The 20,913-nt window shown below is 37.0% G+C and overlaps 1 long non-coding RNA gene across 3 annotated transcripts in view; it reads left to right on the forward strand.

Annotated features, from left to right (window-relative positions):
- The window catches only part of LOC105494334 (uncharacterized), a 636,433-nt gene that overhangs the window by 162,648 nt on the left and 452,872 nt on the right, over positions 1–20,913 (forward strand). For all 3 annotated transcript variants that reach the window (XR_011608282.1, XR_011608284.1, XR_011608283.1), the window contains one exon: positions 18,947–19,050. This is a non-coding gene — a long non-coding RNA (uncharacterized lncRNA). The remainder of the gene's footprint in view (positions 1–18,946; positions 19,051–20,913) is intronic.

Here is a 20,913-nt window from a genome sequence, read left to right on the forward strand (position 1 = left end):
TAATGTTTTGTCCATTTATATAATCAAGCATCTACCTACCTGCATTTGATAAAGCCTCAGGATGAACTGGTTGACTGAAGACATGTCCATCGGAGAGGCTATATTTTGAAAACCAACATATTACATTTTGACAACCATATTGAACAACTGGAAATAGCATATTTTGGTGGAATTTCAAGTTGATGTAAGCATTTCAGAAATTTTTTTGGTAGTGTGTAATAATTCTGAACATAAACTTGTCTAACAAACGTGTGATTCCAGTTCTATATTCTAAGCATATACCCAAGAAAAATGAGTGTCTGTTTCCTCTAAACACATTCCAGAATAAACATATTCTAAAATATTCATTATAACATTATTTTTAATGAAAGAAAACTTTTTAAAAATTCTAAAGTATCTATTCACGGTAGAGTGGATAAGTAGCTTCTTTGTAATCATACAGTGGAATTTTGTGTACCAGTTAAAAACAGTAAATATCAATTGCACACAGTGACATAGATAAACTAAAAACAATAGACAAACAAACACAAAGTAATGTTGAGAAAAATAAACCAGACACAAAATAATGACCAACGTGTGCTTTTACTTCAATGGAATTCAGGAACAGAAACAGACACAAGTAGTCCATGATAATTGCAGAAAGCATCCTCCAAGATGGCCCCAACTTCTGCTTGTGACCTGGAATTTATGCTCTTGCGTAATGCCATGCACTTGGGCGTGTGCTTAATGTAGCGACTTGCATTTAGAATAGAGAACATGGTATAAGCAATAGGATGGCACTTCTGATACTGGGTTAAAAACCAAAAACAAAAACATGGTGTCTGTGCTGGGGGGCTCATACCTGTAATCCCAGCACTTTGGGAGGCCCAGGCAGGTGGATCACAAGGTCAGGAGATTGAGACCATCCTGGCCCACATGGGGAAACCCCTTCTCTAATAAAATACAAAAAAGTAACCGGGCGTGCTGGCACACGGCTGTAGTCCTAGCTACTCAGGAGGCTGAGGCAGGGGAATCGTTTACACTAGGGAGGCAGAGGTGGCAGTGAGCTGAGATCGTGCCACTGGATTCCAGCCTGGCAACAAAGCAAGACTCCATCAACAACAACCAAAAAAAAAAAAAAAAAAAAAAAAAAAAAGAAAAGAAAACATGGCACCATCCATCTGGGGAAGCTTTTTTATTCACTAGCTATTGTTCATTCTGAGAGAAGCCAGCTGCCATGTGAAGAGGCCAAGTGGCGAGGAAATGAGTGAAACTTCCAGCCAGTAGCCAAGAAATCAGAGATGCCCTTAGTTCCACAGACCAGGAAGGACATAGTTTCTTTTTCTTAACAACTGTGTGAGTGAGCCTGGAGGTGGATTCTCCCCAGACAAGAACTACATAGCCCCAGCTAAGAAATAAACAATAGCGTCATTAGAGAACTCAAACTGGAGGTACCCAAGCACACACATCAAGATTCCTAGTCCACAGAAACTGTGAGAAAAATAAACGCTTCTGGGTTTTTTTGTTTGTTTTTGTTTTTTGATATTTGGAAGTAGATGCTGCCATAATAAAATGATAAACTACGGAAAGGTCTTTGGATCCAGGCAATTAGTTTTGAGGAGCATGTTAGTAAAAGCTTTTAAGTATCTGGAAAAGACTATAGAATATTGGACTTTGGTGAGGTTATTTTTGAGAGTTTAAAGGGAAGAGAGAAAAATCTTATTGAAAATTAGCAGCAAGGGGTTATTTTCCTATAGTGGCAGAAAGCTTGTGAACATTGTCATTGGCCATCGTGTGGAAAGTAGAGTATGTGCCTAATGAACTGGTGATCTAGCTATGATTTCAGTGTAAAGTGTTCAAGATGCTAACTGGGTTCTTTTTTGTTTGTTTGTTTTGTTTTGAGACAGAGTTTCACTCTTTTTGCCCAGGGTGGAGTTCAATAGTGAGACCTCGACTCACTGCAAACTCTGCCTCCCAGGTTCAAGTGATTCTCCTGCCCCAGCCTCCCGAGTGGCTGGAATTACAGGCACCCACCACGATACCCGGCTGATGGTGTATGTTTAGTAGAGACAGGGTTTCACCATGTTAGCCAGGCAACTCTCAAACTCCTGACCTCAGGTGATCTGCTTGCCTCAGCCTCTCAAAGTGCCGGATTACAGGCATGAGCCACTGCGCCTGCCCAACTGGGTTCTCTTTGTTGTTTATAGTAAAATGAGAGAGGAGAAAGATACATTGAGAGGACTTTATACAGAAAGAATCCCAGGTGGACTCATTGGTTTTAAAAATGTTCAGCCTATCCAGATAGTTAAAATTAAGAAATGGCTTCTGACTAAAGATCAAAGCCAGGTCACTGCCAGAAAAATGTAGTCTAATGATAAAGCAAAGAGTGTGGTTATGAACATTTTGTTAAGATCTAAGAAAGTGAATTATGTGTTCCAGAGTACTATTCAGTCACACAAAAGGCTCTTTAAAGATATTATGTCTGCTGTCATTCAAACAACAGTGTCTCTAGGAAGATTAAAGCCATTTTCTCTCAGCAATCTTGGTAGAAGCCCAAGGTAGAGAAGTCTTATCTAGAAGAGATCTGTGGATGTGGTATTTGTCCAGTGAAGTGAACCAATGAGATTGCTAGGAGGCTCACAAGTTTTTGTGAGAATTTTATCCGCAGAATTCTAACACCTTAGACTGAAAGAGACACAGAGAGTACAAAATAAAAGAGGCTTTTGGACTCTAAGATTCTACTGAAATCAAGAAGCCAGGAAATAGCTGCATGTAAGTGCTACTCTCCATGAAAATGGAAGGATGACTTAGAAGGTGAAACAGGAGCCCAAAAGAAGATTTGGAAGCCATGGAAAATTATTCACACATTCTGAGATCTAATCAAGCAACCTCCAACATCTATACAGGTGTAATTCAGAATTTCTGTGGATCACAATATCTTATTCCGTTGATTTTTTTTCCACTCTGCATAAGAATGTCTATTATGGTGATATAGTTTGGCTGTGTCCCTACTCAAATCTCAACTTGAATTGTATCTCCCAGAATTCTCACATGTTGTGGGTGGGACCAGGGGAGGCAATTGAATTATGGGAGCCAGTGTTTCCCATGCTGTTCACACAATAGTGAGTAAGTCTCATGAGATCTGATGGGTTTATCAGGAGTTTCTGCTTTTGCTTCTTCCTCATTTTCTCTTACTGCCACCATGTTAGAAGTGCTTTTCACCTCGCACCATGATTCTGAGGCATCCCCAACCGTGTGGAACTGTAAGTCCAATTAAACCTCTTTTTCTTTCCAGGCTTGGGTGTGTCTTTATCAGCAGCATGAAAACGGACTAATATAGTAAATTGGTACCAGTAGAGTGGAGAATTGCTGAAAAGATACCCAAAAATGTGGAAGTGACTTTGGAATTGAGTAGAAGGCAGAGATTGGAAAGGTTTGAAGGGCTCAGAAGAAGACAGGAAAATGTGGGAAAGTTTGGAACTTCCTGGAGACTTGTTGAATGGCTTTCCCCAAAATGCTGATAATGATGCGGACAATAAAATTCAGGCTGAGGTGGTCTCAGGTGGATTTGAGGAACTTGTTGGGAACTGCTGCAAAGGTGACTCTTGTTATGTTTTAGCAAAGAGACTGGTAGCATTTTGCTGCTGCCCTAGAGATCTGTGGAACTTTGAACTCAAAAGAGATGATTTAGGGTATCTGGCAGAAAAAATTTCTAAGCATCAAAGCATTCAAGAGATGAGTTGGGTTCTGTTAAAGGCATTCAATTTTATAAGGGAAGCAGAGCATACAAGTTTGGAAAATTTGCAGCCTATGTGATAGAAAAGAAAAAGTCATTTTCTGGGGAGAAATTCAAGCTGGCTTCAGAAATTTGCATAAGCTGCAAGGAGCCTAATGATAATCCCTAAAACCATGGGAAAATGCCTCCAGGTCATGTCAGAGACCTTCATGGCAGCCCCTCCCATCACAGGCCCAGATGCCCAGGAGGAAAAAGTGCTTTTGTGAATCAGTGCCAGGGTCCCCGTGCTGTGTGCAGCCTAGGGACTTGGTGCCCTGTGTCCCAGCCACTCCAGCTGTGGCTGAAAGGGGCCAATGTACAGCTTGGGCTGTGGCTTCAGAGAGTGGAAGCCCCAAGCCTTAGCAGCTTCCATGTGGTGTTGAGCCTGCAGGTGCACAGAAGTCAAGAATTGAGGTTTGGGAACCTCTGCCTAGACTTCAGAGGATGTACTAAAACACCTGGAGGCCCAGGCAAATGTTTGTTGCAGGGGTGGGACCGTCATGGAGAACCTCTGCTATTTCAGTGCAGAAGGGAAATGTAGAGTTGGAGCCCCCACACAGAGTCCCTACTGGGGCGCTGCCTAGTGGAGCTGTGAGAAGAGGACCACTGTCTTCCAGACCCCATAATGGTAGATCCACTGACAGCTTGCACCATGTGCCTGGAAAAGCTACAGACACTCAACACCAGCCCATGAAAGCAGCCAGGAGGGAGGCTGCACTCTGCAAAGCCACAGGGGCAGAGCTGATCAAGACCATGGGAACCCACTTCTTGCATGAGTGTGACCTAGGTGTGAGACCTGGAGTCAAAAGAGATCATTTTGGAGCCTTACAATTTGACTGCCCTGCTGGATTTCAGACTTCCATGGGCCCCTGTAGCCCCTTTGTTTTTTCCAATTTTTCCCATTTGTAACAGCTGTATTTACCCAATACCTGTACCCGCATTGTATCTAGGAAGTAACTAGCTTGCTTTTGATTTTACAGGCTCATAGGCAGAAGGGACTTGCCTTGACTCAGATGAGACTTTGGACTGTGAACTTTTCGGTTAATGCTGAAATGAATTAAGACTTTGGGGAACTGTTGGGAAGGCATGATTGGTTTTGAAATGTGAGGACATGAGATTTGGAGGGGCCAGGGTTGAAATGATATGGTTTGGCTGTGTCCCCACCCAAATCTCAACTCGAATTGTATTTCCCAGAATTCCCACATGTTGTGGGTGGGACCCAAGGGGAGGTAACTGAATCATGGGGTCTGGTCTTTCTCCTGCTTCTCTTGTAATAGTAAGTCTCGTGAGATCTGAGGGGTTTATCAGGGGTTTCTGCTTTTGCTTCTTCCTCATTTTCTCTTGCCACTGCAATGTAAAAAGTGCTTTTCACCTCCTGCCATGATTCTGAGGCCTCCCCAGCCATGTGGAACTGTAAGTCCAATTAAATCTTTTTTTCCTTCCAGTCTTGGCCATGTCTTTATCAGCAGTGTGAAAATGAACTAATACAGGTGGTTATCCTGTTCCTGATCCAACACTGTATGTTGAGCCTGTAGAAATCAAAATCCTAAAAACTATTAAAACAAATTGAATCCAACAGCAAAAATAAACCACAAAAACCTTCAGCAAACTAGGGAACTTTCTAAAACTCATAAAAAGCACTTACAAAAAAATATACACTTAATATCACACTTAATAAAGAAAGATTAAATGCTTTTCTCCTAAGATCATGAAACAGTAAGGATCATTAATCTCACCACTCTTATTCAACACTGCATTGAAGATCTTAGATCTGTTTTAAGGCAAAGCAAAAGAAAGGCACACACACTGGAAAGGAAGAACTAAAGCCATTTTATTTACTGCAGAGAAATCTCTGTTGGAAATCCTGAAGAACGTAAAAAAAAAAAATCCAAACAAATAACGAGACTTTGCATGTTTCAAAATTCAGGGTTAATATAAGCAGACCAATTGTACTACTATATAATATAAATAAAAATTGAACGTTGAATTTTCAAAAATGTAGTTTAAAGTAGCTTCAGAAATAGGAAAGACGTAGGAATAAACTTTACAAAATGTGGGGTAGATCAGTACACGGAAACCTATAAAACATTGGAGAGAATAACCAAAGAAGATATAATAAATGGAGATAAATACCATTTTCAAGGATTGAAAGAATAAAATGTATCTGTAGATTCAACGCAATTCCAATTGATACCCTAACTGATTGTTTTAGAATTTAAAAACCTTATTTAAACTTTTAAAATAAAAATCCAAATCTCCTAGCTTTGAAAAAAAAGAAGTTAGAAGATTTGCATGGCCTGAATTCAAGACTTACGAGTATTAAATAATTGAACACTACTACATTGGCATAATAACTGGTATAATTCAGCATTGAAACATCACATTGTAACATACTAATATGTACAATTATTATGTATCAATTAGAAATAAAAAAATTCACAAACAATGTTAAGAAGCACACATAAACAAGAGTAGGTATAATTAAGTAGAGCAGAACAGACTAAAAAATATGCCCACAGATATTGATATGTGGTAAATTTATTTTAAAAACATGTGTCCAAAAAATTTGACAGGTAAAAGATAATTTGGTCAACTGTTGAACAGAAAGTCATACTCTAAAATTAAGCCCTCAAAAGTAGTCTCAGAAACACATTTTTTGTCTGACCTTTTCTTGTCTTCCTGTCTCAGTCCCACTCTCCTCCAAGGCTAGCCAGAAAAACTAGAAACTTTCTTCCCCAAGGTGAGTCAAAGAAACCAGAAACCCTTTTCCCCAAAGTGAGCCATAAAACCTAAAAATATTACTCTTTCCCCACACCTTTCTGTATAAAAACTGGTCATAAAAACATTAACTGACCAACCCTGTTTGACTATAGATCATAAGATCCCCATTCCAAAGAGTGTGCTACTCCTACAAAAATGAAAACAAATTCGTACTCAGAGAGGCCCCCCAAAATACAGACAGACTAACCTTGCTGAGTTTCCCTATTAAGTCTATCAACATTAGATTATACCCTCTTTATCCAATCATATCGCTACACAGCTACCCATATTTTCTTAAATCTAAGCATAGAAATTGACAATTTCCTTTGTATCTTTTGTCTTCATTTTGAAGGCTCCTGTGCCAAGTAAAACCATAATCACATAAATGTATGTGCCTTTTCTCCTATTAATCTGCCTCTAATGAGTGATTTTCAGCAAACCTTCAGAGAGTAAAGGATAAGTTTTCCTTGGCCCCAACACAACAAATGGTGGTGGAATATGTGAATATCTATATGGAAAAACAAAAAAACTCTATCTTTATCTCATATCAGAAATTAATTTTAACTGGCTTAGAGCTCTGAATACAAGAGCCAAACCTATAAAACTTCTAGTGTAAAAACTAAAATAAAAAGTAAAAACCATAAAAGAAAAGACGAGTCACATATCAGTAAGGAAAATCTGCTCTACAGAAAATGAAAATGCAGGTTACGAAATGGAAGAACATATCTGCAGAACATATTTATGATAAAGGACTCTTTCCAAAATACTGGATATAAAGAACTTTTTCACTCATAATAATTCAATTTAAAAAGCATAACATAAGATTTAAATTCTGACTTTACCACTTAGTAGGCATATAACCCTGAGGAACCTACTGGACCCCTGTAAACTCTGAAAGATGTAAATAATGATAATAGAATCTAGTCATTGGATTGTTTTAGGTTAACACATACAAAGCATATATGCCGGGCATGCGTTAAGAAAATAAACATCTTTACATAAGAGACTCTTCAATATTTTCTGAAAGTTGTTAGGAAGAAAAAGTTTACATTAGCTTTAATACCAGGCATTAAATGTTTGAAGAGCTCTTGTGGGGAAGAGTCAATAGAATTGATATAAATAGCATTGGTGGGCAAAACTAGCGGGAAATTAATGTGAAACATATTTTTGACTCAAGATAAGTAGCACAATTTAGGACTAAGAGTTGCCCCTAATCAGAGTGGGTGGGCTTGTTAAGTGGTGAGCTCCCTCTCCAGGATGTTAGATAACAGGGTCATTCAGACTATGTTTAGCAGAGACTTGAGGACCCTGCACCTCTATGGAAGAGGTTGTGGGAAAGAGGAATTTTATGGGTGCTGTTCCCAGCCAGAGTAACTCAACTTTTTTTCAATTTAGCATACTGTTTATAAGTAGAATTCTTTTTGAAGGAAGTGTCTGCTATTAAAATAAACATTTAAACCTCACTGCTACAGATGATATTACTGCACTCAAAGGAAGGTTAAACTAAATAATCTCTTAGATTACCTCCTAGTCGAAGATGCTGCATAACTTGCTCCAGTTTTTCCCATAGGCGAGCATGCAACACAGTCAGCATAGAGTAAAAATATAGAGCTGAGAGAATGCACCTATTATGCAATATCTCTACATGTGCCTTTCTTTAAGCTCACCTAGCACTTGTCAAGCAGAGGCAGTTTCTACCTTTTGCAGCTTTGAATTTCACCCTTACAGGAGATCCATATGGCTACATTTAGTCTTCCATTTTAGCTTTTGGAGACTTTATTCAATCACTCAACAGCTTATTGATGCACAGTTCTGTCATCTAAAAGCAAAAGTGAAAAACTCCAGGCAATTTTTCGAAGTGCTGCTCCATGTTAATGGGAGGATTTTGAAATGCCGCAAGGGAAATCATTAGAAAGAAAAAGAAGGAACCAGATTAAGCCACCCTCGATGTTTTTTAAACTTTTAACAGAATCCTTTTAAAGTCTTTCCAAATTCTTAGAAAACAAGCACAATTATTTACAGATTCATTATCTTTAGCACATTCATTTTTTTCATAGCTAAAGTACGATACAACTGCAGGGGTTTATGCACACACATCTTTACAGATTTAGAAAATGATATTGCAATCATGGATCATATAAAGTTTATGGTTGTATTTTTTCTTTGATGACTCAATGGTTTATAAATGTGGATTCTTAAGAAAAACAAAACCACACCCCTCTAACTCATGATAAATATGTTCCTATGTAAAAATAATGTCTGCTTTGTGTTAATTTATATAATGGTATTGTTTCTGAGACTACATAGTATTACAATAAGCTAAAAGTTTTTCCTCTGAACTACCCGACAATATGATGCTACAGTAATTTTTGGATTTTCAGGATTGTATATACAAAGACTGCAGTTATCCAACCTTAGAATATTTTAATAGCTTTGGAATAATTTTTCAAGCAGGTAACACTTCGTAACTCTAAATTTAGATTAAAATTATTTGTTTGACAGGTTCATCATATTAGGCAACAATTTTCCAGATATTACAGGTCTTTACAACTGATCAAAGCAGATGATTTGGCATAGTAAATCTTACTACTGCTTGACTTCAAACCATTTTATGGCAATCTGGTTCCAATATGAGCATGTCAAATAACTATAAATGAAGGCAAATATCACCCAACTCAGGAAAATATTTTTCTGCATTCTTGAAGAGTTTTTTCACTACATTCTGGTCAAGTTCCCTTATATGACTGACAACATTGGGTTAATTTAAATTTCTCTCTAGTCAGTGGCGGCTGTTAAAAGTACAATCAACGACATATTCAATATCAAACTTTTAGCAAAGAGAATAACTACTTTTCCGCCATTAAGATTCTTCCTTATTGCTGATTCAATAAAACTACAAATGGTGTGGCAAAGTACTAAAATTCCTTAGTCTTTAGCTGTCTCAGAGTAAATTTTTTCTTAAACTAACCATTCTATGGATTATACATAAGTATATTCAGAATAAAGAATAATGTAGAACCATATCTCAGGTAATTGAGTGCTTAGACTTTATGAATTCCTTCCGTAGAAGGCGTCATTACTGTTTTTGAATACCATATGTGTTATGCTAAAGCAATTCTCTCCACCTGGTTTGGTTTGAACTCCTTTGGATTGTGAAATAATGAACTAGAGACCAGTATGACTGATCTGAAACCTCCAAACACTTTGCACTTAGGCCCTAGGGGATACATTCTAGAACTTGTGAAATAAATTTACAATTAAGGATATGGACAAAGTGGGGAATGACACATGTAGGGTTGTATCAGTGTTGGAGTTTCAGTTTCTTTTACTACATTTGCATGTTTTATAGATTTTTTTATTGATATATTGATTCAAAACTATCTCAGAGTTTACTGGGTCTTATTGCCTATGATAGACCCTAGTAAGGGGAAAACACATTAGGAAATTATGTCTGTGCTTTCAAATATGTTATAGTATCACTGTGAGAAAAAGCATGTAATAGTATAGGATTATCTGTTTTGGATTCTTTGCAAAACCAGTACTCCCCAATACTTCAACTTCTTTGTTTTCTCTTTACATGTTCCTTTGAAATGAAGAAATTTTAAATCTGGAAAGTACATTTGTAAATCATTGGACTCCTCCACACATCATTCATATGCTGAGATCCTTTAATGCAGCCAAGATTTACCAATCACTGATCTAGAAAAAGGAGCCTGTAAAGATGAGCCAGTGAATGAATTATCTGGAACTCTAATTTCTTTCCATTTCTCGTCATAAGTCATTTCATAGTTTGTTAAGATCTTTACCAGAGGTTGACTTGGAAGTGAAGAAACAACAACCAAATAAACAAATGAACAAAAATCATTGCTATTGTTACCCATACAATGGGTGGGTTCTGTTGCTTCACGGCTGTCAACCCAATAACCATAACTTAGGAGGATGTAGGAAGGGGATTTTATTGCGACAGGTAAGGAGAACACCACTGATAGTTCCCAAACCCATATCTCCCTCTGCTGGGAGCCGGGTCAAGCTTTATAAGCATAGGGTAATGAGGTGTGATCAGATTGGATCTTGCAATGACCTGATGTTGGGAGGAAGTAGCCAACTGGGCTCTGCCATGATGGTGATGCCAGGGCTCAATCTGATGGGATATTAGATTCTACTATGTGATTTCCCTTCTTAATTGAGTCCCTGCTCCTTGGTAGGGCACTGAGGTTCCCCTTGTGATTATACACCCGGTTCATTTGAGCATACTCAGGTTATCTGACCCAGGGGTCCATGACAACTAAAAAACAGTGCTCAACTTTGTTTCATAAAAGCTGACCCAGATTGGTCTGGTGCAGTTACGTTATTTCACATCATCTTGAGAAATAATGTAAATGACAGTGACCAAAGTAGTTGAAAGTAGAAGCCAAAATAAATGTATAATGTAAATTACAATGACCAAAGTAGTTGAAACCAGAAGTCAAAATAAATGTTTGAGATTTCAACTATCATGGCTATTTCTGTGCTTCAGTCATACCTACCTTACCTATAAGAGCGCTGTAGCACATGTGAGCATGACTTACTTTATTTTCCCACTCCTGCACTAGTTCATGTGACTTTCAAACTACAGAAGCACTAACGGCCTAGAGAATGATATTTTTGTGTTTGTGTGCACCTATGCTAACAATTATTATCAAGTCCAATTGATAAAAAATACTCAGAACTGAAATGTCATCTGGACATCAGAAAAATAACTACAATGAAGTCAAAGATGAAATCTGGACATCAGAAAAATAACTACAATGAAGTCAAAAATAACTACAACTAAGTTTCTTTCTAAATCATCTCCTGTGACTCATGGGTCCATCTGAATCTCCTCTTCACAAATTACCCACATCTTGGGGATGTTTTCTTCCCAGCTGCAGGGAGAAGCTCTCTTCTCTACTGCGGCAAAAATTTCATTATCCTTAATACTAAAAGCAAAGCAAAGTTACCACCTTATACTTATTACTAATGCCATTAATGTTATGGGAAGCTGGGTGGTTGTTACAGTATTTTTCATCAGAGCTCGTTTCTTTCTGTTCCCATCAAATATGCCTTTATGAACCCCAGAACAGCATGGGTCATTGAACATAGAAACCATTAGGTACCTTTTACAATCTTTTCTAGATTGTTTTCAAAATCCACTGGATTATCTGAAATGACCTGTCCAGTGTCAAACAACAAATAATTTGAAAAAAGCTACCAAGAAGTTGTATTTCAGTGATTATGTAAAATACAACATATTCTATTCATATTTCTTCCTTTGAACAAAAGCTGGCCAATAAAACTCCTTGTTTATCATAGGCGTGGTACTCATTGCCAAAATAAGATTTTAGATAAAAGGGGACAAAGAAATATTGGATGGGATGGGAGATAAGTAATAGTCCAGAAAAACATGATAAATTGACACCTAACTCTTAAAACATAACAGCTGACCTGAGTGTTGAAATATCTTATGTGTTATGGGTCTGATAAGGCCTTTTTTTTTTCTTTTTTAATCTTAGCCATCCTGTGTTTAAATAAAACAGATCACTCTTACAGAAAGATGAAGTCTGTTTTCTAGTCAGTGCAGTATCAAAAGGAGGTTCACGTGGTTTTTCATTCCATTCTCCTTCTGAGACGAACTCAGTACAGGATATTGTCACGGGAATCAATCCAGTCTTTAATGACCATGACTATTGTTGATACAAACAGAAATGTATTTGTTCACAAAAAGGTTGGTTTCCGTTAGCAGAACTAGGAAATAGAGAGTGTGGGTTGCATAAAGATCTTGTTGGCTCTAGCTGCAGATTTTCTTTAGCTCTACAGGTACATCCTTTAATTTCCATTTTTCTATGCAACAAAGTGTTTGAATAATATGATTTGCACATAGTTTTAAATTTAATATTTGATATTTGTAATTGTTTTTATTTAACTTATATAATAATGACCCTAAGGCGATAATAGGTTTACTTACTGCCCTCATAGGACAACTTTCAATGGTTAGCCTCTGTTTATGATATTAGTCACGATTTTCACAATGAAATTGATTTATATTTATTGAGTGTCTATGAGATAGTTAATATTGAGTATCAATGTGATTAGATTGAAGGATGTAAAGTATTGTTTCTGGGTGTGCTTGTGAGGGTATTGTCAGAGGAAATGAACATCCAGTCAGTGCACTGGGAGAGGAAGACGCACCTTCAATGACCTAGGTGGCACTGTCCAATGGGCTGCCAGTGCCACCAGAAAAATCAGGTGGAAGAAGGTAGAAGAAGGTGGCTTGCTGAGTCTTCTGGTTTTCCTCTTCTCCCGTGCTGGATGCTTCCTGCTCTTAAACATCAGACTTCAGGTTCTTTGGTCTTTAAACTCTAGGACTTACTCTAGTGGTATGCCAGGGGCCCTCAGGCCTTTGGCCACAGACTGAAGGCTGCACTGTTGGCTTCCCTGCTTTTGAGGCTTTTGGACGTGGACTAAGCCACTACTGGCTTCCTTTTTCCTCAGCTTGCAGACGGCCTATCGTGGGACTTCACTTTGTGATTATGCAAATAAATTCTCCTTAATAAACTCTCTTTTGTATATACATATATCCTATTAGTTCTGTCCCTCTGGAGAACTCTGACTAATACAGTCTACTATTTACATTGAATAGTTATTTAATCTACAAAGGATCTTACCGACCATCTAACCACATCTTTCTCTTTAGAAATTATAAACTGGGGCCAGGCATGGTGGTGCACACCTGTAATCGTAACTCTTTGGGAGGCCCAGGTGGGAGGATCGCTTCAGGTCACGATTAGGGAACAGCCTGGACAACATTAAAAGACCTCATCTCTACACAAAGTGAATAAATCAGCCAGGTGTGGTGGTACATGACTGTAGTCCCAGCTACTCAGGAGGCTGAGGCAGGAGGATGAATTAAGCCCAGAAGGTTGAGGCTGCAGTGAGCTATGATTGCACCACTGTACTCCAGTCTGGGTGACAGAGTGAGACCCTGTCTTAGAAGAAACAGCAAAAACAAAAACAACAAAACCCCACTAATCAACTGGATATCTTTTATTCCTAAAATTTATCCCGAAGAAAGTCCTCCTACTTCCCAACTCCTGTTAATGAATGTAAAGCTTATGGGGAAGAGAAGAGGGAAACTCAGTTGTGGTTAGTTCATAGCAGATGGCACACACTGTGTCACCATATTTTCGTTCAAAAACCCTGTGAGCTGTGTGCTAACATTCCTTTCAAACAGAGAAAAGTCTCAGATGAAATTCGAGCCACCCTGTCCTCTTGACAAAGTTGTGTCACCTTGACAATTGTAGACACACCTGAAATTTATTATTAGAATATTCCAAGGCTATGCATATTTAATTGGAAAGTGATATAGATTTTTTAAAACACGTAGATATAAGAATTAGAAGACTGAGTTTGAATGTAGCCCATACCTCGTAGTATGTCTATACCATGTGACAATTCACTTAATATTCATGAGTCTCAATTTTCTCCATTTAAAAACAGGGTTAGTTATAATATATGTATTATAATTAGAATTAAATATGTTGTATTAGTCATTGGAATTATTAAAAATGTAATAAATATATACTAACCTCTTTGTCTCTTTAATATATAAATATATAAATGACAGGACTGGAACAAGAAATTTCCCCCACAACAGGGTTTTCCAATCAGCAAATTTTGTACATATACATAAATTATGTATAACTTACTTATAATTATATATTACATATAATTTACTTACATAATTATAAATTCTGTATAATATACATTATTATATAGAATATATAGTTTATTATATAAGATATATATCAGTGATATTTATCATCTCACTTATCTTTTTAGTATAAACATTTTTCTTATATATTTTCAATATATTCTAAGTTTCAAAGTCAATAATTTGCAGATATAGAAAACAAAGGTTTATTCTCCTTGTTAACTCCAAGATGCATGTTTTTTCCTGCAGAGAATCAGAACGAATATTTTGAGGAGGTTATAAAGTTGGCGTTTGCAGGATTGCACTTGAGAATTACCTACTATAAAATTTCTATACACACAGGTCACAAAGATCACCCATAAATCATAAAAAAAAAAACAACAACAAAGATTATTTTCCAGGCTATATAACTAAATCTGGCATTTGCTTGCACACTTTGTCTTTGCTGACTACTGAGGCAAATAATATACTTAGTCTCTCAGTCGTAAGAAGCTCAGTGTCTTCTAACTTGACTTAAACTCTCAGGCTCTGTCTTGACATAGATTCTTAGTCTATGGTAGAAAAAGTTGGAGAATAAAAATACATATATAAAATTAGTCATCTTTCTCCCCGTCATGTATAGCCGTGGAAGTTGTTTATTGTCATAGGCAGTCTTTAAATCTGAGCTTCTTTTCTCATAAACTGGTATTTGCTCCTTCTCTTAGCCTGCTACGAATCATAACGCTGTTAGTGAAGTGGTGTCGTTGTCTGGGGTAAATACCCAAGGTCCGCCGTCTCGTGCCAAGATTAAGGACACAGACACACAGGAGGACTGAGTTTAGGAGTGGAGGTTTAAAAAGCAAAAGAAAGAGAAAGGGGAACAGCTCTCTCCCTTGCAAGAGAGAGACAGAGAGGCTTCCAAAGGGAAAATCTGGCCCCTTGTAGATGGCACTAGATTTTACAGGCAGGCTTGAAGGGGCGGTGTCAGATTTACATAGGGTCCACGGATTGGCTCAAGCAGATGTAACTTTTACATACCAGCGGGGGAGGATGGTCACCCCACCCTAATCTTATTATGCAAATAGGGTATTTGGCTGGCCAGCGCCATATTTTCTTCTCCTTACTCTACAGGTGATTTGCCAAAGAGACGTGAAGATGGAGCAGCTGTTTTGAACATGCCTAGTCCCAGGTAGTATATTCCTGGGGACAACTGCTGGCATTCACCCCTGCAAGCTCCCAGCTTGCTTGTCTGTGTCTGCAGCATAATTTTATAGACTGTTCTTCGTTAGGAAAGAAAATAATCTGAGGACTTCTTTTCATTAAATGGCAAACCTTACGGAGGACTCCCATGCCCTCGCTATCTGCCTAAATAAATTCTTCTTAACTCCTATATCATTAGGTTGGTGTAAAAATAATTGTGGTTTTTGTCATTTTAATGACCCTATCTCCAAATCTGGTCACATTCAGAGATGCTAGGTATTAGGACTTTAACGTATGAATTTGAAGGGTGTGGATAAAATTCAGCCTGTAAGAGTTCCCATGTCTGTAAGGTGTTGCTGTGAGTAAATGAAATGCTCTTTAAGAAGGAGCTTGCTACAAAACCACCAAATAAGGGCCAAAATCATTAGCAATAATTGCTACTTCTGACATTTTATTTCAGAAGTAATGTCTCTTGATAATTTTTATTACAGCTGTATCGAGGTATAATTTTCATAACACAAAATTCACTCTTTTAAAGTATACAGTTCAACATGTTCTTAGTATATTCAGAGTTGTTCAATCACCTCCACAATCTAATTTTAATAAATTTTCATCTCTTCCTAAAGAAACCTCATACCCATTAACAATCACTGTTCATTCCCTTCTCCCCTTGGGTACTAAAAACCATTGATCTAGTTTTCTATCTCCATGAATTTGTCCATTCTGGACATTTCCTCTAAATAGAATCTTACAATCTGTGGTCTTCTTTCACTTGGCATAATTTCAGATTTGTTTATGTTGATGTATAAATACTTGTATTAGTCTGTTCTCAGGCTGCTAATAGACATACCCAAGACTGGGTAATTTGTGAAGGAAAGAGGTTTTTGAAGAGGTAATTTGTAAAGGTAATTGACTCACAATTCTACGTAGCTGGGGAGGCCTCACAATCATGGCAGAAGGCAAAAGAGGAGCAAAGTCACATCTTACATGGTGGCAGGCAAGAGAGCTTGTGCAGGGGAACTCCACTTTGTAAAATCATCAGATCTCATGAGACTTATTTACTACCATGAGAACACTATGGAGGAAACTGCCCTCATGATTCCATTATCTCTACCTGGCCCAACCCTTGACACATGGGGATTGTTACAATTCAAGGTGAGATTTGGGTGGGGACACAGCCAAACCATATCAGTACTTCACTGATTTTTATTGCCAAATAATATGCCATTGTATGGATATACCACATTTTGTTTATCATTTATCAGTTGATAAGCATTTGAATTGTTTCCATATTTTCACTTGTGAATGGCGCTGCTGTGAACATTCATAAAATTGTTATATAGACATATGTTTTTATTTCCTTCTCTTGGACATATACCTAGGAAGGGAATAACTGGTTCATAAGGTAACTCCACGCTTAACGTTTGAAGGAACTGCCACTGTGTTTTCCAAAATTGTTGTACCATTTTACAATCCCATTAACAATACATCAGGGTTCCAATTTCTTTAGAACGTTGCCAACATTTGTTATTGTCTATCTTTTTAATTTTAGCCATCTTAAAATAAAATAGGCATGAAACAGTAGCTTATTGTGATTTTGGCTTTCCTTTTCCCAATGACTAATGAGGCTGAGCACCTTTCTATGTGTTTATTGACAATTTGTATATCTTATTTGGAAGAAGATCTATTTAGATCAATTAGTCATTGTATAACAGAGTGACCTTTTGTTATTGAATTTAAGACATCTTTACATAAACTGTATGAATCTCTTCTGAGATCTATGATTCGCAAATATTTTTACCTACTTGGTGAGTTAACTTTTCACTTTCTTAATGACATTCTTTGAGTACAAAGTTTTATAATTTTGATGACTGTAGATCATCTAATTTTGATTATTGTAGATCATCAATGTAGTGGATACTAATGTATTCATTTGTTATTGTTGTTTGTGCTTTTGGCATCATATCTAAGAAAATATTGCTTATTCCAAGGACAAAAATATTTACTTTCATATTTTCGTATCAGATTTTTATAATTTTACTTCTTATGTTTAGATCTATGATCTATTTTGAGTTGATTTTTATATATGGTATGCAGGAGGGTCCAATTTCATTCTTTTGCATATGACATTCATTTGTCACAGCACCATGTGTTCGATAGACAGTACTTTCCCAATGGAGTTGTCTTGGCATTCTTACCAAAAGTCATTTGATGATAAATTAAAAGTTTATTTCTAGAATCTTATTTCTATTCCATTGATTTATATTAGATGTCTATCTTTTTGTAAGTGCCACACTTTTTTATTATTGTAGATATGTATGAAGTTTTAAACTTGGGAAGTATAAATCATCTAGCTTTGCTGATTTCCAAGATTGCTTCAGTTAGTCTTGATCCCTTGCATTTTCATATTCATTTTAGAATTTGCTTGCCAAATTCTATTTTTTAAAAGCAGCTTGGGTTTTGATAATTATATTGGATCTATAGATGAACTTGTGGAGTACACCCTTTTTTAGAAATATTAAATCTTCTGATCCATAAATATGAGATGTCAGTCAATTTTCAAGTTTTCTTTAATTTCCTTCCATAATGTATTATAAGTTTGTTATACAACTCCACGTTTGTTAAATTTCTTTATAAATATTTTATGTTTATAATATTGACAATTAAAAATTTTAAGTTCATTTTTGGATTGTCCAGTTCTAGTATGTAAAAATGTCTATTTTTTTAAATATCGAACATGTGCCTAGCTACCTTATTGAGCTTGCTTAATAGCTCTAACAGTTTTCTACAGGATTTCTTACATTTTATTATGTACAAAATCATGTCATCTGAAAGTAGAGGTAGTTTTATTGCTTTCTTTCCAATCTGGACATTTTTCTTTTTTAAAACTTGTATGGTGCCCTGGATAGACTCCAGAAAAATGTTGAATAGAAGTGAAACAGACATCCTGCTTTTGTTTATTATCTTGGAGGAAGAGCACTCAGTTACCCCATTTAGTATGGTGTCACATTAAAAAAAAATGTGAATTTTTCCTACATTCCATATATCAGGCTCAAGAATTTTCCTTCTATTGCCTGTTTGTTCATATTTTTATCATGAAAGGGCATTGGATTTTTTCAAGTGTGTTTTATGCATATGTTGACATAATTATGTGGTTTTTGTTCTTTAGTCCATTTAACATGGCGTATTACATGGATTGTTTTTTAGATGTTAAGCTAACCTCACATTCCATGGAAAATTCTATTTGATAATGGTGTATTGACTTTTGTATTGCTGGAATTGTTGTTCTATTATTTTGTTGAGGATTCTGCATCTATATTCATAAGGGATATTGGATTATAGTTTCTCTTAATAGAAATAGTTCAGATTTTATGTAGATCTATATTTCTCTCTGATCACTGAGGAATCAAAAACATTTTATTTTCATTAGGGTGCAACATTGTTTCTACCTAACAAAATCTTATGCTTAATTTTAATACCCACATACCTCATTTTATAGCATTTTGCTTTATTGTTCTTTGCAGATATTGCAGATTTTACAAATTGAAGGTTTGTGACAACTCCCTCAAGGAAGTCTGTTGGTGTTATTTTTCCAACAGCAGGTACTCCATGTCTGTGTCACATTTTGGTAAGTATCACAATATTTCAAAATTATTGTTATATTATTATATGATAATTTTTATATTATTATTTCTATGATCAAGGACCTTCGATATTACTAATGTAATTGTTTTGGAGTGTCATGAACCATATCCATGTAAGACTGCGAATGTACTAAATGTTTGTGTTCTGACCGTTCTACCGGCCAGCCATTCTCCCACTCTGTCTGTCCCCTTAGGCTTTCATATTGCCTGAGACAGTTTTGAAATTAGGCCATTTAATCACCCTGTAATGACCCCTAAGTATTTCAGTGAAAGGAACAGTGACCTATCTCTCATTATAAATCAAAAACTAGAAATGACTAAGCTTCTTGAAAAAGCCATGTCAAAAGCTGAGATAGGCAGAAAGCAAAGCCTTTTATGCCATGTTGTGAATGCAAAGAGACAGTTCTGGATAGAAGATCAAACCAGCCTCAACCTTCCTTTAAGCCAAAGCCTAACCCAGAGCAAGACTCTAACTCTTTTTAATTCTGTAAAGGCTGAGAAAGGTGAGAAAGCTGCAGGAGAAAAGTTTGAAGCTAGCAGATGCTGGTTCATGGGGTTTAAGGAAATAAGTTATCTCTGTAACATAAAAGGGCAAGACGAAGCAGCAAGTGCTGATGGAGAAGCTGCAGCAAGCTATCCAGAAGATCAAGCTAAGATCTTTGATGAAGGTGGCTACTCTAAACAACAGATTTTCAATGTAGGTGAAAGGGCCTTGTATTGGAAGAAGATGCCACTTGGGACTTTTATAGCTAGAGAGAAGTCAATGTCTGGCTTCAGAGCTACAAGGGACAGGCTGACTCCCCTGTTAGGGACCACTGCAGCTGGTGACTTTCAGCTGAAGCCCATGCTCATTTACCATTCTGAAACTCCTAGAACTCTTAAGAATTATGCCAAATCCACTCTGCCTGTGCTCTGTAAATGGAACAACAAAGCCTGCATTACGGCATATCTTTTTTATAGCAAGGATTACTGAATGTTTAAAGCCCACTGTTGAGACTTACTACTCAGAAAAAAAATATCCACATGGTGGCTTAAACAACAGAAATCTATTTTGCACAGTTGTGGAAACTGAAAATCAAAGGCCAACGTGCCAGCTGATTCTTCAAGAATCTCATGAACAAGATTTCTGAGAAAGAAGGCCTTTTCACAAACACTGCTTTAATATAGTTATTTGAAACAAAGTGTGGGTTTTCTTCTTTAGTTTACATCCTCTTTCCACTACAGTGTCTTGTCTTATGAGATAGATTAAATATGTCTTTTGTATCTTCTCAACTTCCCTATCCTTTCTCCTAAGTCTTAGCAACCCATTTATGTGCTCAAGTCCTAGGGTAAATCTCCCAGCCATGTCTGCATTTTGTTAGAGAATTCTTTGGAGAGTGAAAATAACTCAGCTTGCAAGGAATGAATTCTAATGTTGATTTTCTGGCAATGATGGGGAAACTGCTTTTGATGGGGACTCCTGTTTATGCCTATAAAACCACACTACCTTGGGCAATGTTAAGGGTAGATCAGGTGATGAGGTTATGTCTGTGAGTCACTTTAGTGCCCCCTAGGGCTCAGGGATGCTAGAGACTGTAGTGTTCTCAGTCAAGGAAAATCTGATCAAGAATTAATGAGTCAGGGGGAAAACATCTCAGAGACCATGAACTACACAATTCCATACTGGATGGAGCAGTGATGGGGGAAAAAATGCCACATCCTATTATGTAGTCTTACATGAAAATGTTGTCTACTTTCCTTCAATTATATGAAAGAATGGGCTGAAAGCAGCAAGTTTGGGTTTTTGATATCTTGAAGTTTGGTTGTTTGCCTATTGGTTTATTAGCTTCTTAGTAATCAATTCTTTG

Source organism: Macaca nemestrina, chromosome 9 (assembly GCF_043159975.1).
Source record: "Macaca nemestrina isolate mMacNem1 chromosome 9, mMacNem.hap1, whole genome shotgun sequence".
In the NCBI taxonomy this organism is placed as follows: domain Eukaryota; kingdom Metazoa; phylum Chordata; class Mammalia; order Primates; family Cercopithecidae; genus Macaca; species Macaca nemestrina.